Here is a 25,568-nt window from a genome sequence, read left to right on the forward strand (position 1 = left end):
GCCGAGACCCTTTAGTCCCGGCTTGTAACACCAACCGGGACTAAAGATCCTTTAGTCCCGGCTGGTAAACCGAACCAGGGACTAAAGGTCCAACCCTTTAGTCCCGGCTCGGCTTACCAGCCGGGACTAAAGGATCTTTAGTCCCGGTTGGTGTTACCAGTCAGGACTAAAGGTATTTTTGGGCGGGCAATTCCGCCCACCCTTTAGTCCCGGTTCCTGGCCTGGGCCGGGACTGAAGTCCTGAAATTTTTGCAGCCCGCCAAAGTGTTGTTTTTTCATTAAGGATTGTAGATCTTGATGAGCTGCTCAAATGAGACACTAAATGACCTCAGATGAAAAATCTCTGAATACCAAGTTTGATCATCTCAGCAAGATCTACAATTGTTACATAGCTCATTTTTCCATTTGAGAAAGTTTTATCAAACACTAGTCACAAATTCTTGATTCTCATATAGACTTTCTAAAACTATGTCACACTACTTAGTGAAATTTGAACTACATTTTGTTCAAACTTTCTCAAATGAAAAAATGGCCTATATAAGGATTGTATATCTTGATGAGCTGAACAAACTTGGTATTCAAAACTTTTCAATTGGAGACAATCTAGGGTTCCGAAAACTAGTTTGTATGCGTCGAAATTTAAAAATCACAAATTTGAACCGTCCAAACTATCTCAAATGGAAAGTTGACCAAAACAACAATTGTAGATCTTGATGATTTTAACAAACTTGGTACTCAAAACTTTTCAATTTGAAGTCATTTAGAGTTTAGAATACTAGAGTCAAAGTGTTGTTTTTTCATTTGACCAAATTTGACTTGGTCAAACTTGCTCAAATGAGACACTAAATGACCTCAGATGAAAAATCTCTGAATACCAAGTTTGATCATCTCAGCAAGATCTACAATTGTTACATAGCTCATTTTCCCATTTGAGAAAGTTTTATCAAACACTAGTCACAAATTCTTGATTCTCATATAGACTTTCTAAAACTATGTCACACACTTGTGAAATTTGAACTACATTTTGTTCAAACTTTCTCAAATGAAAAAATGGCCTATATAAGGATTGTATATCTTGATGAGCTGAACAAACTTGGTATTCAAAACTTTTCAATTGGAGACAATCTAGGATTTGCATCGTTGTATCATGCGGGCACAACAGTGAATTTTTTCTTGACGTATGACCCTTGGTTATGATCTTGTCGTAACCATGGAGTGTCTTCATCATTTAACATGATGCTTGGATCTTTCTTCACTATGAAGGGTGGAATTCGGACATTTCTTTCATAATCTTCTGACATGTCTGACTTGTCTTCAATTCCCACTATATTTATTTTCCCAGAAAGAACTATGTGGCGCTTTGGCTCATTGATCATTGAGTTGATGTCTTCGTTTTTTCCTCTCTTTGATTTTGTAGACATGTCTTTCACATAGAACATCTGACTCACATCGGCAGCAAGGACGAATGGTTCGTCTTTGTACCCAATATTGTTGAGGTCCACTGTTGTCATTCCATACTCTTTGTCGAGTGTTACCCCTCCTTCGGTCAGCTTCACCCATTGGCACCGGAACAAAGGGACTTTAAAATTAGGTGCGTAGTCTAGTTCCCATATATCTTCTATGCGGCCATAATATGTTTGTATACTCCCATTTGGATCTGTGCCATCTATGCGAACACCACTATTTTGATTGGTGCTCCTTTTATCTTGGGCAACTGTGTAAAATGTATTCCCATTTATCTCATACCATTGGTACGTGAGGATATGCCATGATGGTTGCCTAGCCAACAAATACAGTTGCTCATCAATATTGTCATCGCCTTGACATTCTTTTCGCAACCAACCACTGAAACTTTCCATGTGCTGACGCCTAATCCAAGCTTCAGTCTTCCCTGGAAACTTGGATCGTAAGAACTCCTTATGTATCTCGATGTACGGATGCACCAACGACGAGTTCTGAAGAACTGTGTAGTGTGCTTTATTGAAATAATCGTCTTCCATGCCAATATAAGTTTTCTTCCCTAAAGTTCCTTTACCACTGAGTCTCCCCTCGTGTCGCGATTCGGGAACGCCAATCGGGGCAAGGTCAGGAATAAAGTCAACATAGAACTCAATGACCTCCTCTGTTCCATAGCCCTGGGCGATGATTCCTTCAGGCTTAGAACGGACTTTCACATATTTCTTCAAGACTCCCATAAACCTCTCGAAGGGGAACATGTTATGTAAGAACACAGGTCCAAGAATACTAATCTCCTTCACCAAATGAACTAGGAGGTGTGTCATGATATTAAAGAAGGATGGAGGGAACACCAACTCAAAGCTGACAAGACATTGAACCACATCATTCTGTAGAGTAGCTAGTTCCACTGGATTGATTGCCTTCTGAGAAATTGCATTGAGGAATGCACATAGCTTCACGGTGGCTAGACGTACATGTGGAGGTAGAATTCCTCTTAAAGCAACTGGAAGCAATTGCGTCATAAGCACGTGGCAGTCGTGGGACTTTAAGTTTAGGAATTTCTTCTCTGGCACATTTATTATACCCTTTATATTGGAGGAGAATCCCGATGGGACCTTGATGCTGCTTAGACATTCGAACATGCTGTCCCTCTCTTCTTTGCTAAGCGTGTAGCTAGCAGGACTTAAGTAATGACGTCCATCATCTGTCTTCTCTGGATGAAGGTTGTCTCGTTCTTTCATGCCCTGCAAGTCCTTGGCGTGCTTCAAGTGAATCCTTTGGCTTCCCGTACACACCCATGAATCCTAACAGGTTCACACAAAGATTCTTTGTCAGGTGCATCACGTCGATTGCGTTGCGGACCTCTAGGACTTGCCAATAGGGTAGCTCCCAAAAGATGGACTTCTTCTTCCACATAGGTGCGTGTCCCTTAGCATCTTTGGGAACAGATTCGCTCCCTTGTCCCTTTCCAAATACTACTTTCACATCCTTGACCATTGCGAGTACATCTTCTCCGGTTCGGTTATGTGGCTTCTTCTGGTGGTCTGGCTTACCTTTAAAATGCTTACCTTTCTTTCTTACTTGGTGATTCAAAGGAAGGAATCGACGATGGCCAAGGTACACGACCTTTCGACATCTTTTCAAATATATACTGTCAAGGTCATCAAAACAATGTGTGCATGCATTATATCCTTTGTTTGTCTGACCTGAAAGATTACTTAAAGCAGGCCAATCATTGATTGTTATGAACAACATTGCTCGTAGGTCAAAGTGTTCTTGTTTGTACTCATCCTAGACACGTACACCTGGTTTGTTCCATAAAACTAGAAGTTCTTCAACTAATGGCTTCAGATAGACATCAATGTCGTTGCCAGGTTGCCTCAGACCTTGGATGAGGATCGGCATCATAATGAACTTCCGCTTCATGCATAACCATGGAGGAAGGTTGTAGATACATAGAGTAACTGGCCAAGTGCTATGACTAGTGCTCTGCTCCCCAAAAGGATTCATACCATCTGTACTTAAGGCGAACCTTAAGTTTCTAGCCTCATTTGCAAACTCTGGAAATTCCCTGTCTATCGCTCTCCACTGGGACCCATCAACTGGGTGTCTCAGCATATTGTCTACCTTACGGTCTTCTTTATGCCACCGCAACAACTTTGCATGGTCTTTATTTCTGAACAAACGTTTTAAGCGTGGTATTATAGGAGCATACCACATAATCTTGGCAGGGATTTTCTTTCTAGGACGTTGTTCACCCTCGACGTCACCAGGATCATCGTGCCTGATCTTATACCGCGCTGCTTTACATACCGGGCATTCATCCAAATTCTCGTATTCATTGCCATGGTAGAGGATGCAGTCATTAGGACATGCATGTATCTTCTGGATTTTTAATCCCAAAGGGCAGACAACCTTTTTTGCTTCGTACGTAGTGGTGGGCAATTCATTTGGCTTCGAAAGCATCTTCTTTATGAGGTTCAATAAATTCCTAAATGCCTTGTCGGATACACCATTCTTTGCCTTCCACTGTAGCAATTCCAGTGTTGTACCCAGCTTTTTTTGCCCCTCTTCGGCCGTCGGGTATAGCAACTTCCTATGATCCTCAAGCATGCACTCGAACTTAACTTTCTCTTTTTCACTTTCGCATTCTTGTTGTGCATCACGAATGGCATCGCCAAGAGCATCACCGAGATCATCTTCTGCCGCTACCTCTTCTTCATCTCTCCCCATTGTAGTACCATCAAAGGCACCATACTGAGCAATAATGTCATCAATGTCTAAATCTTCTCCTTCACCTTCTTCCATCATGACCTCGCTTTCTCCATGCTTAGTCCAACATATATAGTTTGACATGAAACCTGACTTAAGCAAATGTGAATGAAGACTCATTGAGCTTGAATATTCCTTTAAATTCTTACATATGGCACATGGACAGCACATGAAACCATCCCGCTTATTTGCCTCGGCCACACCTAAGAAATAGTGCACGCCCTCAATAAAGTCTTGGGAGCGGCGATCGGCATTGTACATCCAATGGCGTGACATAATCTGCATTACACGACAAATTATGAAAACCTTGAACATAATTAAGTATTTTATTACACAACATAGATGACACACACACGGTTGATTAATTAACTAAGCCTGGCTACAACGTAAGCAATCCCAACTATCACTAAACAAACTAAAACTACAATGCACTTCAGTAACATAATTATTTCGTGATCGTACGCAACTAAAACAGACAAATCATTCTTCTGTTGAATATCAATAAGCTTCTCCTGCTGTCTCACTGCCTCATCATCAGCAGCCGCTACCTCAAGCGCACCCAAATTCTGCACGTATGTAGCATAATCTTCCTCCCAGTACCAACCATCGCATCCATTGCCCTCCCACTGAAATTAAAGCCAAAAAATATTTAGTCAAAAATATTCAAGAAAAGCATGTCAATTAGCCATAATAATAAAATGCGTAAGAAACTTACATCGTGATCCGGGCACTTGTAGAAAACACGACCCTTGTTGGGTCCCTGTCTCTTGACTCGGTACTCCATCACAATCTTCTGCTTACACTTGCCGCAGATAATGAGAGGGAGTTCTGGCCTCAGTCGTTTCGCAACCGAACGAAAGGCCGAGGATCTGGTACCAGTTGTCATCTACTTTCTATACTTATTTTTGCAAACTAGTGTAAATTTCACATTTTCTAAAATGATATATTTAAACAAAACTAGTACTGGATTTCACATGTTTCAATAAATAACCATCCGTACTAGTTGACCTTGCTTACGTGATCATCTCTGGCGAGCATTTCTCCACAGGACGGCACCGTACTTGGCCAAGGAAGAGCTCCGATTCTACGAGGAAGGGAACACGGTCTTCCACGACCGTTGCCGCTCTCCCTCGTAGAATCAAAGCTCCTCCTTGACGTCCGTTACCGCTCGGCAGAGAACATGCTCGCCGAGATGAACACGGTCCGCAAGTTCAACTAGTACGGATTTTCTATAATTTTCTAACTATTTTCTAAGTTTTTCATTTCATGGAAAATTTAATTCTAAAAAATAAAAGGCATGATTTCTAAGTATTTCATTTTATGGAAAAAATAATTTAAGTGACCTGCTCGATATCGGCGAGCTCGCGGGCGTTTAGGTTGCCGAGGATAGTAACATTTGTAGATGACATTTGTAGGTCTGAAGTTATCAAATATCCATCAAATTATAGCTCAAAAACATGTTTCAATAAATAACCATCCGTACTAGTTGACATTGCTTACGTGATCATCTCGGCAAGCATTTCTCCACCGGACGGCACCGTACTTGGCCAAGGAAGAGCTCCGATTCTACGAGGAAGGGAATACGGTCTTCCACGACCGTTGTCGCTCTCCCTCGTAGAATCAAAGCTCCTCCTTGACGTCCGTTACCGCTCGGTAGAGAACATGCTTACCGAGCTGAACACGGTCCGCAAGTTCAACTAGTACGAATTTTCTATAATTTTCTAACTATTTTCTAAGTTTTTCATTTCATGGAAAAATTAATTCTAAAAAATAAAAGGCATGATTTCTAAGTATTTCATTTCATGGAAAAAAAATTCTAAGTGACCTGCTCGATATCGGCGAGCTCGCGGGCGTTTAGGTTGCCGAGGATAGTAAACATTTGTAGATGACATTTGTAGGTCTGAAGTTATCAAATATCCATCAAATTATAGCTCAAAAACATGTTTCAATAAATAACCATCCGTACTAGTTGACCTTGCTTACGTGATCATCTCGGCCAGCATTTCTCCACCGGACGGCACCGTACTTGGCCAAGGAAGAGCTCCGATTCTACGAGAAAGGGAACACGGTCTTCCACGACCGTTGCCGCTCTCCCTCGTAGAATCAAAGCTCCTCCTTGACGTCCGTTACCGCTCGGCAGAGAACATATTGGCCGAGCTGAACACGGTCCGCAAGTTCAACTAGTACGGATTTTCTACAATTTTCTAACTATTTTCTAAGTTTTTCATTTCATGGAAAAATTAATTCTAAGATCACGTAAGTCGCCGGGGACGAGGATGGCGCGTGCTCCAGCGAGGACGAGCGGGGCGTGATTTTGATGAACTAATTTAACTTTTGTTTATCCAAACATATATGCAAATCATCATGTGATTTTGAGCTAAAAATGACATATAAAATCATAATAAAGTCCAACATATAAAGTTACACATGCATCTACATCGCAAAATGAGACAAGCTACTAATAAAACATAAGAGGATTAAGTTTGTTACCTCCAAAATCGAAGAGCAACACCAATGGAGGGGGAGAGAGCAAGAACAACAGCAAGCTGAAGAACAGAGGCAGTGAGTTTGAATGGAATGGCTCGGGCTCGGGGAGGAAGAAATGAGCTGGATTATAGGCCGGGATAATTAGTCCCGGTTAGGGGGCCAAACCGGGACTAAAGATTAATCTTTATTCCCGGGGCATCACCCAAATCGGGACTAAAAGATTTAGTCCCGGCTGGTATTACCAACCGGGACTAAAGGTATTTAGTCCCGGTTGGTAATACCAGCCGGGACTAAAGATCCCTGCCCCGCGGACGACCGTTGGGCAGGGACCTTTAGTCCCGGTTGGTATTACGAACCGGGACTAAAGGGTCCTTTAGTCCCGGAGGCAAAAAATGCCGAGGCTAATGCCAAATTGGGACATTGTTCTAAAGTCTATTCTCTAGTAGTGTCACCATCCGATTCCTATTACGCGCACCTCCACCGATCATCTACTACCGTGGGTATAACACTCGGTAGACTGCTGACTAGATTTTGTCGACAGTATCAATGTGCTTGCTTCTATCATGATACACTGGGTTCTTGCTTAGCTCTATTGCTGACATGTTATCCACCATCAACCTGAACTTCTGAGCAGTTTCTTTGGTTATATCAGCAATCAGCATACTAAGCCACACACCTTGGCTGGCTCCAAGAGCTGCAGCAACATATTCAGCCTCACATGATTATAGGGCCACAACTTTCTGCTTTTGAGATGACCATGTCACTGGATTCATGCCCAGGAAGAACAGAATGCCAGAGGTACTCTTCCTGTGAACCAAGTCTCCAAAACAGTCACTGTCTGTGTATCCTAGCAAAGACAGTTCAGCTCCATCTCCCTTCTTGAGCTTAACACCATAGCCAAGTGTTCCTGCAATGTATCTGACAATCCTTTTCACTGCAGACCAATGCTCCTTCCCTGGGCTTCCATGAACCTGCTAACCAGCCCAACCGCAAATGACAAGTCAGGTCTAGTGTTGACTAGGTATCTTTGGCTCCCAATTATGCTCCTGTACCGAATTACATCTGTCTCAGTTCCTACTTTTGCAGTGGTGAGCTTAATTTGTTGTTCCATTGGTGTACCTATGGGATTGCAACTAGTCATCTGACATTGCTCCACTATCTTTGCTGCATAAGATCTCTGACAGATTGTGATTGCTTTTTCTTCTTGTCTGACCTCCATGCCCAAATAATAGCTAAGCAATCCTAAATCACTCATGCTGAATGTCTGCATCATTTGCTGTTTGAATTCAGTAATTTTACTCACACAGGGCCCACAAATGATCAGGTCATCCACATACACTCCCACCACCAGCAGAGAGTCACCAGCTCCTTTTCTGTAAACAGCATGCTCCACCTTGCACTCACTGAACCCCAAAGAGACTAACTCTGAGTCCAATCTAGCATATATTCCAAGCTCTGGGAGCTTGTTTGAGCCCATATAATGCCTTGTTCAGCTTCAACACTTTCCTTGCCGTTTCTGAGTTTTGGAAACCAGGTGGCTGTTTCACATATACCACTTCTTGGAGATCTCCATTCAAGAATGCTGATTTCACATCCATATGGTGTACCTCCCAATTTCCATGTGCTGCCAAAGCTAGCAAAACCCTCACAGTCTCTAGTCTGGCCACAGGTGCAAACACCTCATCAAAATCCACCCCCTCTTTCTGAGCATATCCTTTTGCTACAAGCCTTGCTTTGTGCTTCACTACATTTCCTGTTGCATCCCTCTTCACTTTAAACACCCATTTCAGTCCTATAGCCTGATGACCATTTGGCAAGTCTGACCAAAACCAGGTGTTATTATCTTCAATGGGCTGAAGTTCTGAATTCATGGCCTCTCTCCAACAATGTTCATTCAAGGCACTCTCCACACTCACTGGTTCATCAGCTGCGAGTAAACATAGCCCACTGTACTCAAAGTCATGTATCTCTTCTGTTGAGTCAAATAGATCAGATAGTGACCGATACCTCAGAGGTACCCCATCTGTATTTTCTGAATTTTCTGAATGTGGACCGCCATTCACAGCTGAGGCTGCGCCAGCGCTTTAGGATTGGGTCTGTGGTGACACAGGTGTTGTAGGAGACTGTGGTGAGTGTGGTGGTGCAGCACCTGCCACTGGACTACCACTATTTGAGCCTGAATCAACCGGTTCATCTATTGTCGGACCAGCTACAGTATCCTGATACTCAACTGTAAACGTTTCCATTGCATTCCATAGACGGATACATGGGCTTGATGCCCGACCACCCCGCCGCATGACGAGCTCCACGATATCCTGCTTTACCGGATCGATGACCATGGGCATGCGCTGCGCGACGTCGTGACGGGGAGACCCACCTTGCTGTCACGACGTGAGCTAGGCACAGCACCAGCCACCCGCAATTCGAGGCCATCTAATACAAACTACTGAAAGCGTAAAAACAATAGTTCCAACGAGATTACATCAAGGTTAAAACTAACTTATTCAAGCTAACAATGGCGGCGGGGAGCCAGGCGATGAGCAGGACGAGTGACTGGGCGTCGCGGCCGCCGTAGAGGGCGAGGTAGATCTGTGCGAGGATGGCGTTGCTGAGGCTGACGTAGCCCTTGAGCAGGCCGAGCACGGTGCCACGGGCCTCGGGGATGTTCCTGACGCACGTCACCAGTGCGCCGGTGCCGGCGAGTTGGCGCCCGCGCAGACGTAGGCGCACATGAGCTAGAGCGACGGCGGCGGCGGTCGCTCGGTGCGACCGGGGCGCGAGGGAGAGGTAGACCATGAGGTAGCCAGCGAGGTTCATGGCGGCGCCGACGGCGAGACGGCCTACGACGGGGCCACCTCGCTGAGCAGCCCCACGGGGACACCCACGTTGCTGCCTAGGTCCTTGAAGACGGCGAGCGTGGTGACGGCGTGCTGGTCGTAGCCCAGAGCCGACTTGAGCGCCCAGGAGTAGATGCGGAACGCGTCCGTCGCGCCCGACGCCGACAGGATCAGCAAGCACGCCAACAGCATGTACCATCGCCCGGATAGCACCTGTCGGGCGAACCGCGCCGTTGTCAGCACCTCCGTCGCCACGCCACTGCTGGCGGCCACGAATGCGAACACCATGGTGCGCCAAGTGTATACACGTACGTGCGTGTGCCGATGTGCGTCGTGAACAAACGAAGTGCAAAGCTGCAGACCCAACTGTAAATGTTTTAGCTGACTGATTGCTGTCACTGGTGTTCCAGTTCCATGCCCCCTCCTCTTCAAACACCACATCTCGACTGATGCAATTTCTCTATGGAAGGATCTAGGAGCCGATAGCTTTTTGTTCCTGCTTCATAGCCTAACAGAACAATTTTTGTGGATCTGTCTGACTGCTTCCCAACACCAGGCCCAATCTTCTTTACTCTCAAATGATCAAATCGTGGTTTCTTGCCATGCCAATGCTTCATATTGAGTTTTATCTTGCACACTCTTTGTTGGAGATCTGTTCAGCAGATAAACAGCTGTTGTGACTGCCTCTCCCTAGTATTTTGATGGCATGTTGGGGGTCCTTAAGTCCTAAAAATAACCGCCAACACTCACATAAAATGAATTCATATGAACACCAGACTTAGGATTAGGACTAATAACTAACCAATTCCACGAGTTTTGACGATTCATCATTTGCAGGAGGGCATTTGTGAAAATACACATAAAGGGCTAAGAATGTGGAAAGGAACAAAGCATAAATACCTGTTTACGCAAGCACAAAGGAGAGATGCCCAATCACCAGAAGAATCAGGGCCCAAACAAGTGGAGAATAAGCCCATAACCAAAGCAAATCACCTCAACTCCACGCCAAACCCCAATGGGCCAAGACACAAAACTCATGGGAGGCAACCCACCGAAGATGGGCGTGTTTGGGCCTGTCACACCCAATTTTAAGGATAAAATTGAATGCACAAAACTCGTGTGTGTCCAGGGATCAGTCACATACACAAGCTGACAAATTACATAAAGTATCATCACGGTGTCTCTTACATCAAGATTAATAATATAACTCAGTCTTACATCACACAGCGGAATATAAAAAGATAACTCTCTCGTGGAACTCCATCATAGGGAAGGTCAACTGGTTGACCACAAGCCTAATAATCCTCAGGAAATTCCTCATACCCGTTGTCATCTGTTACCCATCCGGGATTTTTATCCAAATAAAGAAAATAAACAAGCGTAAGTACTTCCCGTACTTAACAAGATAACATGGGGTTATGCAGCTCAAAAAGGATGACACTGGTTTACTGCAGTTAGCACTTATTCTCATGAATATACTGGGATCGGCTATTTAGCCGATTTCCTTCTATATCGGCTCTCACAGCCGTACTTTCGGAACTGTCTGGCAACACCGGTAAGTTCCGCCCATAATTACTGATGAACTTTCTCTCCTTGTCAATTGCAGGGTCAAATTGATTGGCACGCCTCGGGAGGATTGCGCAGGATCGACTACCCCTGCGCTGAAGCTAGGCGGATCTGCTCCATCGAGCGAACCCTTCCGGCTTGCTGCGTGTGTCCTCGGCATGGGACGAAATTATGTGTCAACACTAATGCTTTTGACGCCGAGAGGCTGCCAAAGTATTTGATGGAGATTACATTCCCAACTCATTGTGTTGGTAATTACAGCGAAGGATTGCCCTCACCGAGCTCGGTGAATTGATAATCTGCCTCCACGGGTAGAAACTCGTCGCGATGAAGAGAAAAGTCATGAACACCTCGTCTCGCTATAGAGGCTGTCGATTTGATCTCATGAGCAAGCATCGTCCAAGTACTACTTGTACCGCTAATTGTTGCAGATGTACTACTATATAATCGTTCACTACACGTCTAGTACCGACGAGGTTAGACGAAATCATGGCCAAGTGCTGATGAGGCGAGGTCACAATTCCATCGACACGTCCCAATTAATGGGATCGAACACACGTTGCTGGGCACCGACGATTCAAAGACAACTCACACACGTCCGTGTTAATAAAGGCTGGTGTACATGACTGGGCAGGCGAAAGTCACACCCTTCATTATCAACTATTCCGTTTACTCCGACGTGGCGATGGCGATGTGACGATCGAGCTTCGGCGACATAAAGCCACCCATAATTACTACGCCATATATCGCATATGGCTCATGACGATCAATCGAATATTTGACGACCATAAAGCGCAGCTTAATCGGAGGTTTTCTGCAAGCTCGTCTTGCGGATGTAATTAACCGGACGCGCCTAACAGGCCCCGGGAATCGGCGAACTACGCAATTTTCTACAAGTCAGACCTCTCCTCAAGCATGATGCTGAAGACGGAAGAATACATTTTTTGTTGATCATGTATTTTGTATATTCAAGAAAGAATTAATGAAATATGTGGTTCTAAAATAGGTGTGCATGTGTCTTTGTGCATATTATTATTTTTATTTATGTCTTCGTTCAGTTTCGACCCTACAATACCTCAACGGATTCGTCCGCTAAGTGTTCGTGATACTTATGGTAGAAAGTCTTTTGATTAGTTAAGCTTACTCTTATTTGCTTGCGGGTTCGTCGTTCGTTCTTGTAACAGATACTCTAGTAGAGGGCCCTGATAGAGCGGATAACCCTGATCAACGCTAGAGTAGTAGTCGATAGCGTAGACGTGGTGTCCAGGCTAGAGGCTACCTTCATGTGTCTCATTCCCCTTGGTTGAGGGGTAGGCGGTAGGTTTCCCTTGTAATCCCCCACGTTCGGTTTCGGCGTAGAGCTAAAGGCCAGAGGCGTCTGGCAGACCAGGTGTAAGCCGGTGCCCGAAGTGAGCAAGTAGAAGTAGAGTTTATCTTACCAAAGACCCTAAAACCATAGGAATCCATCTCTACCTGTCGGGTTCATAAACCCGGGGTCCCTCGTGGACCGGCTTCCCCGCAAAGGCTCGGCCCAAGCAGACAACATGCAACTCTTGGGCCGGCCCAAGTATCAGAACGACAGGCCAGAAGGGCGATCCAATCACCGACTGGAAGGCCCGGCTGAGGAGGAACGACACCTACTTTCCGACTCCGTCCCACCTCTCCGACCAGAGCGCTCGCTTCGGTCTCAAGCCCGCCTCTGGACGGCTTCTCCGACCGAAAGGCCTGGAAAGAGCACTACTTCTGACTCCAACCCCACGTCTCCGACCGGGGTATGCAAAGACCCTGCTCACTACTTTTCTCCAACTAGCGCAACCAGAGCCGACTAGGACCTACCGACCAGGGACGCCCGCTCGGAAAGGACCAGGGAACAGACGGAGAAAAGCAAGGCAAGGCGCACAAGTCAAACCACGATACCAGGGACCATACCCTGTACACCTACAGGAACAGTACTCTGCAACCGCCTTTACACAAACAGTGTTGTAGGCGCCGACATTTTCCTCTACAGTATTGTGGGCGCCATTAACTCCCATATGTAAGCCCCCCCCACATGCCACCGGGCATCGACAGTGTTGTGGGCGCCGGCATTTACCGTACCGAGTGAACATGGTGAAACCCCTCACATGCCTCTGGGCATCAACAATATAGCAGATACCGACATCTGCCATACCCAAACAAGACGACGTAACCTCCCACGTGCTTCCGACATCCAACAGTGTTGTAGACGCCTACCATCATCCTGTACCTGCCGGCATGGGCAACAAGGTTTAGAAGCATACGTACTCTCTACCTCTCACTTGTAAAGCCCTCCCCTTCATCTATAAAAGGGGATGCACTCTCTCCCAAGAAACTCAATTGATTCAAGTTCATCCAAGTGATTCCAGATTCATTAGATCGATCAAGTTCACTAGCTCACAACCACAGAACCACCAGGTTCGGACCTCAAGCACACGCTTGAACACTTAGCTCATAGCGAAGCTCCTGTCGCTCTCGGCCCTTCCGACCGGAGTCGACCGAACCTCTTGTACACCCCATCTTTCTACTTCTCGTTTGTGACCCCACTGCAAACTTCGAGCACCTAGGCTCAGGAATAAAGTCACCGACTGACTCAAACTGGACGTAGGGCACGTTGCCTGAACCAGGATAAACCCTGTGCCATTGAGTGCTAGGCTACCTCCGATCACAAAGTACGACAAAACTACAAATATTCACTAGTTGGTCACTTTCTGCACCGACAGTTGGCGCCATCCGTGGGGAAGACGCTGTACGTTCAACACTTTTTGGTCATCCGGTGGCCCACTTTTCCGCCACCTTCGCCACGGCGGGCTCTGGCGATACGATTCGCTTTGGCTCACTGGAGTTTCCCGCGCTCCCACCTATTGGGATGTGGGTTCCACCCATCTTTGAGCCATCCCAGGCCTTCCTTCTCGGAAGCCTAGACTTTGTCGTCGATCGGCTTGGCGTACTACACCTCCGTGAGGAGGCACTCATTCGAGCACCCGTCGAAGGAGCCCCCTTCGTTAGCTCTAGGACGCGCGACAACTTCAATGACGCGACATCTACGCTTCATTCCAAGCAAACTCTTTGCTCAAACCCCGCTGTGAGTAATGTATATGCTGTTATTTACTTACTATTCTCTATCTTCCGCCAATTATCCGGAGGGATCCCGTTGTCTCCGTCGCTACGGTCATACGACCGGTACCCCTATGGCCTCGCGTCTCCTTTGGACGTGTATGCTCAGGGGCTCCAAAGGATGCCGGTGCTGCCCCCTCTCACGTCCGAATTTGTGGGGATGGTGAGCTATGCTCCTACCTATTTCCTCGACCTCATGGATGACAATGTCGAGAGTAACGGCTCCAGCATCGGCGATGTGGCACCTAGCCACCGTCCCCCCGGGAGTGCGCTATGACAGATGCTCCGGGACAGCCACCGGCGGTAACGCAGTCCTCATAGACTCACGCCCCACCAGATCCTCGTGCGGAGACCCCTGAGCTCGCACGGGAGCACGGCGAGGAACCACGACAATAGTGGCAGCACCAACCACCGACTACGCCAGTGCGCTCGGCGCACCACGCTGCGCCCCGTGCGCATAGACCGGTGAGCGGTGCCCGGGGTCACGTCCGTCGGGTCCAGCACAACACCATGGATAGGGGGAATGATCCCCCATAGTTTGCTTGGGCCAATCAGAACATCATCGCCGCGACAATGCTTCTACATGGCCTGTCTGAGCCGAACGACCCTCATGAACAGGCGATCCACCGGAACCTCCAGGCACTAGTGGAGACCGCCGCCGTTCAACAAGCGAAGAGCTCCATAACGCGACGCTGACTCGTGGCCTCGCACCTCACCAAGGGAATGGGGACGCAACAGATGGGTCGCTCCACCCGATCACTGCTACAACCGCTAAGCGTGGCATAGGAGGCCACATTGGCACCTCATCTTGACTTAATGATCGCTCCGCACCGTCTGCCTGTATACGCGCGGCTCGAGCCGAACCGGGACACACACAGCAGCGACCGGAATCCCAGCCCTGATGGCCCAGGACCACGGACCTTTGTCCAACACCTCCAGCAAGCGCCGCTCCCACCGTGCTCCAACGGAGGCTAGGGCAAAGGTAAGGCCAAGCGCCAGGATCAGGACGAGGGCCCCTCCACGTAGAGGGGGAAAAAGAACAGAAAGGATCGCCGCCAACCGGCCAACTCCACGTTGGTCTCCACGGCTGATCACGCGGGCACGCAGGCCCAGCAGGACCCTCCGGGCCACTTCCACGAGCTCATGGAGCGTCCGTGCACCAATCACGACTACCCCGTCAAACACCTCTACAAGGATTGCCAGCTCCTCAAGTGCCTTCTGCGGCAGGCCAGCAAGCCAAAGGAAGAGAAAGGCGAAGAAGCAACGACCGAGAAAGGGGGCGTAGCGGGCAAGGATCTGGACGACTGAAGGTTGAAGTGATCCGACCGGACGCCTACCGACTGAAGGACAACAACGATGACATTCTCTCTGAACGCTTGGAACAGCTATGTCGTTTTTCTTCCCCTAAGTTTCAGTCTTACCATTGTTTACTTAGCGTATGCTCCTATAAAAGCACCCCGACCCGAACACTTTTCGGCCCGGGGCGCTCAGGGGCTCCACTAGGGTACACTACTACCTCTCTATTTTGTTTACTATCATATGGTGAAATTCCTTCCTACCCGATCAAAAGGGTAGTTCGTTCCTTTAATTTGCCTTATGTAGCTTTGCTTTAAAACATTCCGACCGATTGCACCCCGCCTTTTCCTACGGTTATGAGCATCTGAGCCTCATGGGCCGTGCCTCGGGCTCCCAAGGTTGCAGCCTATAGGACAAATGGGTAGGTACGAGAAGGAAAGAATAAAAAACAATATTATGCTAAGGGAAAACTAAGGAACAAAAGGGAACAAGCTTCCCCAAATGGAGTGACTCCATCATAGAAAATGAAACCAACTATAGTCATTAAGCACACAGGAACGCTTACACGGGGGCTCCCCCATGAACTTAAACTTTTTATGTTCACTAAACTACTTATACTTTACAAGCTATTGGGCCGGCTCGGCGGCATCTGCTGTCGGTCCGACCGGCGAAGGCGCGGGCGGCTCACTCCCCGGCGGCACAACATTCAGCTCGGTCGAAGCCGAGGCGATGTCCATCTCCGACCCAGGCTCCATGCCATCCGTAGGCTAGGCAACGTCCTCCCTAGGAACACTTTTGGCCATGTCTTCATGGCAGACGTCCATCACCCACTGAGCAGAGACTTGCTCTACCACTGACCTTGTGTGCGGTAGCAAGCTCTCCCCGATCGATTGGATGTCCTCCATGCTCAAGCCTTTAGCATACCCACTGCAGATAGTAGCGAAGTCTAGGTTAGATGATGCATTGCCACCAAAGTCAACACCCCTGACACTCCATAGAACAGCCCGCTCGTGATATGGTCCCAAACCGCAACCGAGACCTCCGCCAACTGGACGGTAGGCGCGCTAGTGCTTAGCGCCGACCCGAAGACCTCCAAGATGATGAGCTAGGCAACATTGCAGATCTGGTCAAGTTCCCCCTCGAGAGCACGATGCTCATCATGGACTTGGCCAGCTCCTCTGCATTCTGGCTGAAAGTCGCCTTGATCGTCTCTAGGTCCCGCTCCAGCATCTTCACCCTTCCATCCAGCTCTGAAAGAAGGGCAACAAGCTCAGAAAAGGTACATACCGACGTGGAAGTTCTCAAGGGTGGAGAATTCCTCCGCCTGTCGAGCCACCTACTCGCGCAGCTGGGTGCTCGCCTCCTCTGTCCCCATCACCCGGCCCCAAAGCACGAGCACTTCTCGGTCTGCCTCCGACCGGGCCTTCCGCTCTGACTCTAGGGCCTTCCGCGCCAACTCCAGGGTGTTCCGCTCAAACACCAAGGCGCTTCGCTCTGACTCAAGGGTCTCCAGGGATTTCTAGAGCGCCACCTCGGTGTCCGCTAGGGATGTCCACAACCCTGCCTCGGTCTCCACCTGGCGGGCCTTCGTCACCTCAAGCCCTTGCTCAGCGGCGGTCGCCCACTCTGCCTGCACGCTGCCCCTCTGCCGTGCTGCGGTCGCCTTAGCCATCTGATCCAGGGACTCATGGGGGAGAGGACTCTAGCTTGACACTCAAGCTCAGCCACCCGGGCGTGCTCTATTCGGAGGAAGCGGGATTTATGGACGACATCCCCTTTAGACTCTATGAAAAACAAGCATGCTAAGGCAACCAACAAAAGATTCAGAAGTCAAGGACAAGTATGGGAAACTCACCTCCGTGGCAAGCTACAGGTCGACCTCGACTAACTGCTGAGTGGACTTAACCTGCTCCTAGGCGTCTCTGAGCTTCGTGGATAGGTTGGCAAGTTCGGACACCGCGGCAAGTCCTTGCTCCCCAAGGATGTCCCAGAGTTGACACTCCTTGGAATCATGAAGGATGAACCACGCCTTTGTCGGGTCCTCGAGGTAGGGCCACTCTAGGTCACCCTCCGGCAGCCCGCTAGAGGGCCCCACCTCTGACCGAACCACCGCCAGCTCCCGCGATGTTGCCAGCAGCTCCGCCACGACATCCGCCTCATCGTTAGATGGGATATCCACCACCTCGGTTGCGCGGGCCGCCGCCAGACGTTCTGACTCCATCCTAGCACGTCTCCCCCTAGCGCCTTTGGCTTTGACCGCGAGGGTGAGCCGTGTAGCTCCCCAACCGGTGAAGCAGGAAGCTTGGTCCCCCTCGTCTTCCGCCTCGGCTGGTGGAGAAGGGGCCATGAGAGTTACCTCTGACGCGACCTCCGCCGTCAGCATCGGGATCGCCGCCAATGCCAACGCCTCTGCTGCCACCGTACTTGCAACCGACCCGGGGGGCACCACCCCCGGAAGGGAAGGGTTCGCTGCCACAACCTTGTTCCCCCCACCACTCGCCGCAACGCAATGTAGGGTGGGCCTCCAAGTCTCCTGCATGGGGGTTGGGGCGATGCTCAACCCCAACATTGCCCGGCCACTGACAACTTGGTGCTGGTAAGTCACACTCCAAAAAGACTCAACAACAATAGGTCAAAAAGAAACAAAGAAAAATGTACCGGGGGGGGGGGGGGGGTGAGCGGCATGACTCTGAAGGGAAGACCCGATGTCGACGGGCCCTGCAGGGGCAAGGACCGCTCCCAAGCTACGACCCGTGCCCCCTCGCTCAGTCGAGGGCGGAGTCATCCCAATCGGCTCCTGCCCGGCCTGTGGGTCGCCGCACCCCTCGGCTCGGGACTCCCCGACCAGAGCAGCAGGCAGGGCATCCTCCGGCTGCGAGTCACACACTGGCACCGGTTTCAGCAAAGCACGGGTGCCAGTCCGCTCCTCGGACTGCCCAACTTACTCGGCCGCATCGCGGCAGGCGATGACAGGACCGGTGACGCCACCGAGGGGCATGGTGACTGCATCTGCTTTGTCTCCCCATTCGCCGATGGTGTCCACGCTCGCCGCACGCTTCCTCGGCACGGGAACCCCCATAGCGCCTCTCCGCCTCCTGCTCACCACCAGCGGACGTCGCGGCTGGGTCGCGACGCTCTGCCGAGGTCACAATGACCTCCCTACTTTCCTCCTCGGAGAAAACCATGTCATCCACATCCGTGGGATCCTCTGATGCGAGCTCTGACTCGACGCCGCTCCTACGTTCCCCGGCCTTCATGCGCCGGACGATCTCCTGCTCCTTCTCTTGCTTCTTCCGAACCTCCCTGGTTCTCTTCTTCTTCCTGGTGTCCACCGCCTCCTTCTAGGCAGCCTACCAGGCCATGCCCTCCGATCCCTTGGGAAGGTGCGGTCGGGACTTGCAAACTCCAAGCCCCTACGGAACGGGTGGCTCAAAATAAAAAATAGGAAAAGCAGAGGAAGAAGCATGGACTAAATAGAAGGGAGCATACTAGTCTGGACACGATCGCGGAGTTGAAAGGTGCGGGCTTCCCATCGACCCTCTCTTTGGGCTTCAGCTGCAGCACCCGGCCAAGGCGACTCCAGACCTCGTCGTCCGGCAGCTCCTCCAGCGACGCACAGTCTAGGTCTGATGGGCCACTGTACATCCACATCGGCCGCGTCCTCTCCGCCAACGGCACAACCCGGTGGTGGTAAAGGGTGTGGAACACCCGCACCCTGTCAAGGCCGTGCCGCAAGATCTTCTGGAGCTCCTCCTCGATGATCTCCACCCTTGTTCTTCTCCTTATGAGCACAACCCCACGACCAACTATCCTACTTCTCCGGCCTCCCGCCGGTGAACACCGAGAACAGCGCCTCCGCCATATTCCTGATGTATAACCATCCTCCTGCCACCCCCTGTTGGAGTCACAGGGGATATACGTGGGATATAAGCCTCCCATCCTCGGTTTCCTCTGTAGGGCAAAACCCCCCACTAGCGCAATCTCGGCCGGATTCTCCACCGTCAAGGCTCTCCTAGAGAACAACCACGGAAGAAGTCCGCGTGTGGGCTCCATCCCGAGGAAAGCCTCGCAGACGGTGACAAAGCTAGCATGCGCAACACCCCCGTCGGATTAAGGTGCTACAGCTCCAGAGCCCACTCATTGAGGAGCCCATGCAGGAACCAGTGCGTGGGGTATCCTAACCGCACTCATGGAATGGTGAGAAAGGACACCACCTCAGTCAGGCCGAGGTTTGCAGGGAACGCCTCCCTCCTAGGAGCCCTCCAGATGCGCCACCCGCCTTCCGGCGGATAGGAACACCTTCGTGACGAAAGGCCCTTCAACACCGACTCTCGCACTGGTGGATGAACCTCGCAGTTCTGACATTTGCGCTGGAGAATCAGCAAAAGGAGTTGTGAGTTTCTTTTTTTCTTCTCCCTTGCTCTCCCCCTTTTTCTTTCCTAGAACCGCCGTGGCTCTCAAGAACGCTCTCAGCAAAGAAGGAAAAGGAAAGGAGGCGGCAGATGAGGAATAGGTGAAAGAACATGGCAAAAAACCTTCTCCCTTCTCCTACTTATGGAAAAGGGTACACCAGGTTAGGGGAGGGCGCGCCGATCTAGAAAGATGAAACGGTGGAGCGAAAAACTCTCTCTTTCCATTTAATGCAGATGAGACCGGCCCTGACCGATGAGATGTGCCCTGCCCGACGGATTGGCTCTTGATCAGATGGGACGTGGCCTAGGTATGGCCCACCACTACCGCACACCAGCCACTACCGCACGCTGGGCACAAGAACCAAAGCGCCACCACACACAGGTGGCTCTCTACATCCCCAGGCGGGGCTTAGAAAAAGCCCAAAACGAATCTCTACCAGGAGAGACCATCGGGCTTCCTAAGTCGATCGAATGGCAAAATGGCCTATATAAGGATTGTATATCTTGATGAGCTGAACAAACTTGGTATTCAAAACTTTTCAATTGGAGACAATCTAGGGTTCCGAAAACTAGTTTGTATGCGTCGAAATTTAAAAATCACAAATTTGAACCGTCCAAACTATCTCAAATGGAAAGTTGACCAAAACAACAATTGTAGATCTTGATGATTTTAACAAACTTGGTACTCAAAACTTTTCAATTTGAAGTCATTTAGAGTTTAGAATACTAGAGTCAAAGTGTTGTTTTTTCATTTGACCAAATTTGACTTGGTCAAACTTGCTCAAATGAGACACTAAATGACCTCAGATGAAAAATCTCTGAATATCAAGTTTGATCATCTCAGCAAGATCTACAATTGTTACATAGCTCATTTTCCCATTTGAGAAAAGTTTTATCAAACACTAGTCACAAATTCTTGATTCTCATATAGACTTTCTAAAACTATGTCACACACTTGTAATCAAACTTTCTCAAATGAAAAAATGGCCTATATAAGGATTGTATATCTTGATGAGCTGAACAAACTTGGTATTCAAAACTTTTCAATTGGAGACAATCTAGGATTTGCATCGTTGTATCATGCGGGCACTAACAGTGAATTTTTCTTGACGTATGACCCTTGGTTATGATCTTGTCGTAACCATGGAGTGTCTTCATCATTTAACATGATGCTTGGATCTTTCTTCACTATGAAGGGTGGAATTCGGACATTTCTTTCATAATCTTCTGAACATGTCTGACTTGTCTTCAATTCCCACTATATTTATTTTCCCAGAAAGAACTATGTGGCGCTTTGGCTCATTGATCATTGCGTTGATGTCTTCGTTTTTTCCTCTCTTTGATTTTGTAGACATGTCTTTCACATAGAACATCTGACTCACATCGGCAGCAAGGACGAATGGTTCGTCTTTGTACCCAATATTGTTGAGGTCCACTGTTGTCATTCCATACTCTTTGTCGAGTGTTACCCCTCCTTCGGTCAGCTTCACCCATTGGCACCGGAACAAAGGGACTTTAAAATTAGGTGCGTAGTCTAGTTCCCATATATCTTCTATGCGGCCATAATATGTTTGTATACTCCCATTTGGATCTGTGCCATCTATGCGAACACCACTATTTTGATTGGTGCTCCTTTTATCTTGGGCAACTGTGTAAAATGTATTCCCATTTATCTCATACCATTGGTACGTGAGGATATGCCATGATGGTTTCCTAGCCAACAAATACAGTTGCTCATCAATATTGTCATCGCCTTGACATTCTTTTCGCAACCAACCACTGAAACTTTCCATGTGCTGACGCCTAATCCAAGCTTCAGTCTTCCCTGGAAACTTGGATCGTAAGAACTCCTTATGTATCTCGATGTACGGATGCACCAACGACTGAGTTCTGAAGAACTGTGTAGTGTGCTTTATTGAAATAATCGTCTTCCATGCCAATATAAGTTTTCTTCCCTAAAGTTCCTTTACCACTGAGTCTCCCCTCGTGTCGCGATTTGGGAACGCCAATCGGGGCAAGGTCAAGAATAAAGTCAACATAGAACTCAATGACCTCCTCTGTTCCATAGCCCTGGGCGATGATTCCTTCAGGCTTAGAACGGACTTTCACATATTTCTTCAAGACTCCCATAAACCTCTCGAAGGGGAACATGTTATGTAAGAACACAGGTCCAAGAATACTAATCTCCTTCACCAAATGAACTAGGAGGTGTGTCATGATATTAAAGAAGGATGGAGGGAACACCAACTCAAAGCTGACAAGACATTGAACCACATCCATTCTGTAGAGTAGCTAGTTCCACTGGATTGATTGCCTTCTGAGAAATTGCATTGAGGAATGCACATAGCTTCACGGTGGCTAGACGTACATGTGGAGGTAGAATTCCTCTTAAAGGAACTGGAAGTAATTGCGTCATAAGCACATGGCAGTCGTGGGACTTTAAGTTTAGGAATTTCTTCTCTGGCACATTTATTATACCCTTTATATTGGAGGAGAATCCCGATGGGACCTTGATGCTGCTTAGACATTCGAACATGCTGTCCCTCTCTTCTTTGCTAAGCGTGTAGCTAGCAGGACTTAAGTAATGACGTCCATCATCTGTCTTCTCTGGATGAAGGTTGTCTCGTTCTTTCATGCCCTGCAAGTCCTTGGCGTGCTTCAAGTGAATCCTTTGGCTTCCCGTACACACCCATGAATCCTAACAGGTTCACACAAAGATTCTTTGTCAGGCTGCATCACGTCGATTGCGTTGCGGACCTCTAGGACTTGCCAATAGGGTAGCTCCCAAAAGATGGACTTCTTCTTCCACATAGGTGCGTGTCCCTTAGCATCTTTGGGAACAGATTCGCTCCCTTGTCCCTTTCCAAATACTACTTTCACATCCTTGACCATTGCGAGTACATCTTCTCCGATTCGGTTATGTGGCTTCTTCGGTGGTCTGGCTTACCTTTAAAATGCTTACCTTTCTTTCTTACTTGGTGATTCAAAGGAAGGAATCGACGATGGCCAAGGTACACGACCTTTCGACATCTTTTCAAATATATACTGTCAAGGTCATCAAAACAATGTGTGCATGCATTATATCCTTTGTTTGTCTGACCTGAAAGATTACTTAAAGCAGGCCAATCATTGATTGTTACTGAACAACATTGCTCGTAGGTCAAAGTGTTCTTGTTTGTACTCATCCTAGACACGTACACCTGGTTTGTTCCATAAAACTAGAAGTTCTTCAACTAATGGCTTTAGATAGACATCAATGTCGTTGCCAGGTTGCCTCAGACCTTGGATGAGGATCGGCATCATAATGAACTTCCGCTTCATGCATAACCATGGAGGAAGGTTGTAGATACATAGAGTAACTGACCAAGTGCTATGACTAGTGCTCTGCTCCCCAAAAGGATTCATACCATCTGTACTTAAGGCGAACCTTAAGTTTCTAGCCTCATTTGCAAACTCTGGAAATTCCCTGTCTATCGCTCTCCACTGGGACCCATCAACTGGGTGTCTCAGCATATTGTCTACCTTACGGTCTTCTTTATGCCACCGCAACAACTTTGCATGGTCTTTATTTCTGAACAAACGTTTTAAGCGTGGTATTATAGGAGCATACCACATAATCTTGGCAGGGATTTTCTTTCTAGGACTGTTGTTCACCCTCGACTGTCACCAGGATCATCGTGCTTGATCCTATACCGCGCTGCTTTACATACCGGGCATTCATCCAAATTCTCAGTATTCATTGCCATGGTAGAGGATGCAGTCATTAGGACATTCATGTATCTTCTGGATTTTTAATCCCAAAGGGCAGACAACCTTTTTTGCTTCGTACATAGTGGTGGGCAATTCATTTGGCTTCGAAAGCATCTTCTTTATGAGGTTCAATAAATTCCTAAATGCCTTGTCGGATACACCATTCTTTGCCTTCCACTGTAGCAATTCCAGTGTTGTACCCAGCTTTTTTTGCCCCTCTTCGGCCGTTGGGTATAGCAACTTCCTATGATCCTCAAGCATGCACTCGAACTTAACTTTCTCTTTTTCACTTTCGCATTCTTGTTGTGCATCACGAATGGCATCGCCAAGAGCATCACCGAGATCATCTTCTGCCGCTACCTCTTCTTCATCTCTCCCCATTGTAGTACCATCAAAGGCACCATACTGAGCAATAATGTCATCAATGTCTAAATCTTCTCCTTCACCTTCTTCCATCATGACCTCGCTTTCTCCATGCTTAGTCCAACATATATAGTTTGACATGAAACCTGACTTAAGCAAATGTGAATGAAGACTCATTGAGCTTGAATATTCCTTTAAATTCTTACATATGGCACATGGACAGCACATGAAACCATCCCGCTTATTTGCCTCGGCCACACCTAAGAAATAGTGCACGCCCTCAATAAAGTCTTGGGAGCGGCGATCGGCATTGTACATCCAATGGCATGACATAATCTGCATTACACGACAAATTATGAAAACCTTGAACATAATTAAGTATTTTATTACACAACATAGATGACACACACACGGTTGATTAATTAACTAAGCCTGGCTACAACGTAAGCAATCCCAACTATCACTAAACAAACTAAAACTACAATGCACTTCAGTAACATAATTATTTCATGATCGTACGCAACTAAAACAGACAAATCATTCTTCTATTGAATATCAATAAGCTTCTCCTGCTGTCTCACTGCCTCATCATCAGCAGCCGCTACCTCAAGCGCACCCAAATTCTGCACGTATGTAGCATAATCTTCCTCCCAGTACCAACCATCGCATCCATTGCCCTCCCACTGAAATTAAAGCCAAAAAATATTTAGTCAAAAATATTCTAGAAAAGCATGTCAATTAGCCATAATAATAAAATGCGTAAGAAACTTACATCGTGATCCGGGCACTTGTAGAAAACACGACCCTTGTTGGGTCCCTGTCTCTTGACTCGGTACTCCATCACAATCTTCTGCTTACACTTGCCGTAGATAATGAGAGGGAGTTCTGGCCTCAGTCGTTTCGCAACCGAACGAAAGGCCGAGGATCTGGTACCAGTTGTCATCTACTTTCTATACTTATTTTTGCAAACTAGTGTAAATTTCACATTTTCTAAAATGATATATTTAAACAAAACTAGTATGGATTTCACATGTTTCAATAAATAACCATCCGTACTAGTTGACCTTGCTTACGTGATCATCTTCGGCGAGCATTTCTCCACAGGACGGCACCGTACTTGGCCAAGGAAGAGCTCCGATTCTACGAGGAAGGGAACACGGTCTTCCACGACCGTTGCCGCTCTCCCTCAGTAGAATCAAAGCTCCTCCTTGACGTCCGTTACCGCTCGGCAGAGAACATGCTCGCCGAGATGAACACGGTCCGCAAGTTCAACTAGTACGGATTTTCTATAATTTTCTAACTATTTTCTAAGTTTTTCATTTCATGGAAAATTTAATTCTAAAAAATAAAAGGCATGATTTCTAAGTATTTCATTTTATGGAAAAAATAATTCTAAGTGACCTGCTCGATATCGGCGAGCTCGCGGGCGTTTAGGTTGCCGAGGATAGTAACATTTGTAGATGACATTTGTAGGTCTGAAGTTATCAAATATCCA

The 25,568-nt window shown here is 47.8% G+C and overlaps 1 long non-coding RNA gene and 1 pseudogene across 1 annotated transcript; both read right to left on the reverse strand.

Moving 5' to 3' along the window:
* Positions 1 to 25,568, reverse strand: part of LOC136482931 (protein NUCLEAR FUSION DEFECTIVE 4-like) — a 59,874-nt pseudogene that overhangs the window by 7,818 nt on the left and 26,488 nt on the right.
* Positions 4,135 to 5,081, reverse strand: LOC136482932 (uncharacterized). The gene is made up of 3 exons (XR_010765249.1): positions 4,946 to 5,081; positions 4,380 to 4,856; positions 4,135 to 4,287 (listed from the first exon to the last, which is right to left on the reverse strand). It is a non-coding gene; the product is annotated as an uncharacterized lncRNA (long non-coding RNA).

The sequence above is a fragment of the Miscanthus floridulus genome, chromosome 9 (assembly GCF_019320115.1).
Source record: "Miscanthus floridulus cultivar M001 chromosome 9, ASM1932011v1, whole genome shotgun sequence".
Classification (NCBI taxonomy): domain Eukaryota; kingdom Viridiplantae; phylum Streptophyta; class Magnoliopsida; order Poales; family Poaceae; genus Miscanthus; species Miscanthus floridulus.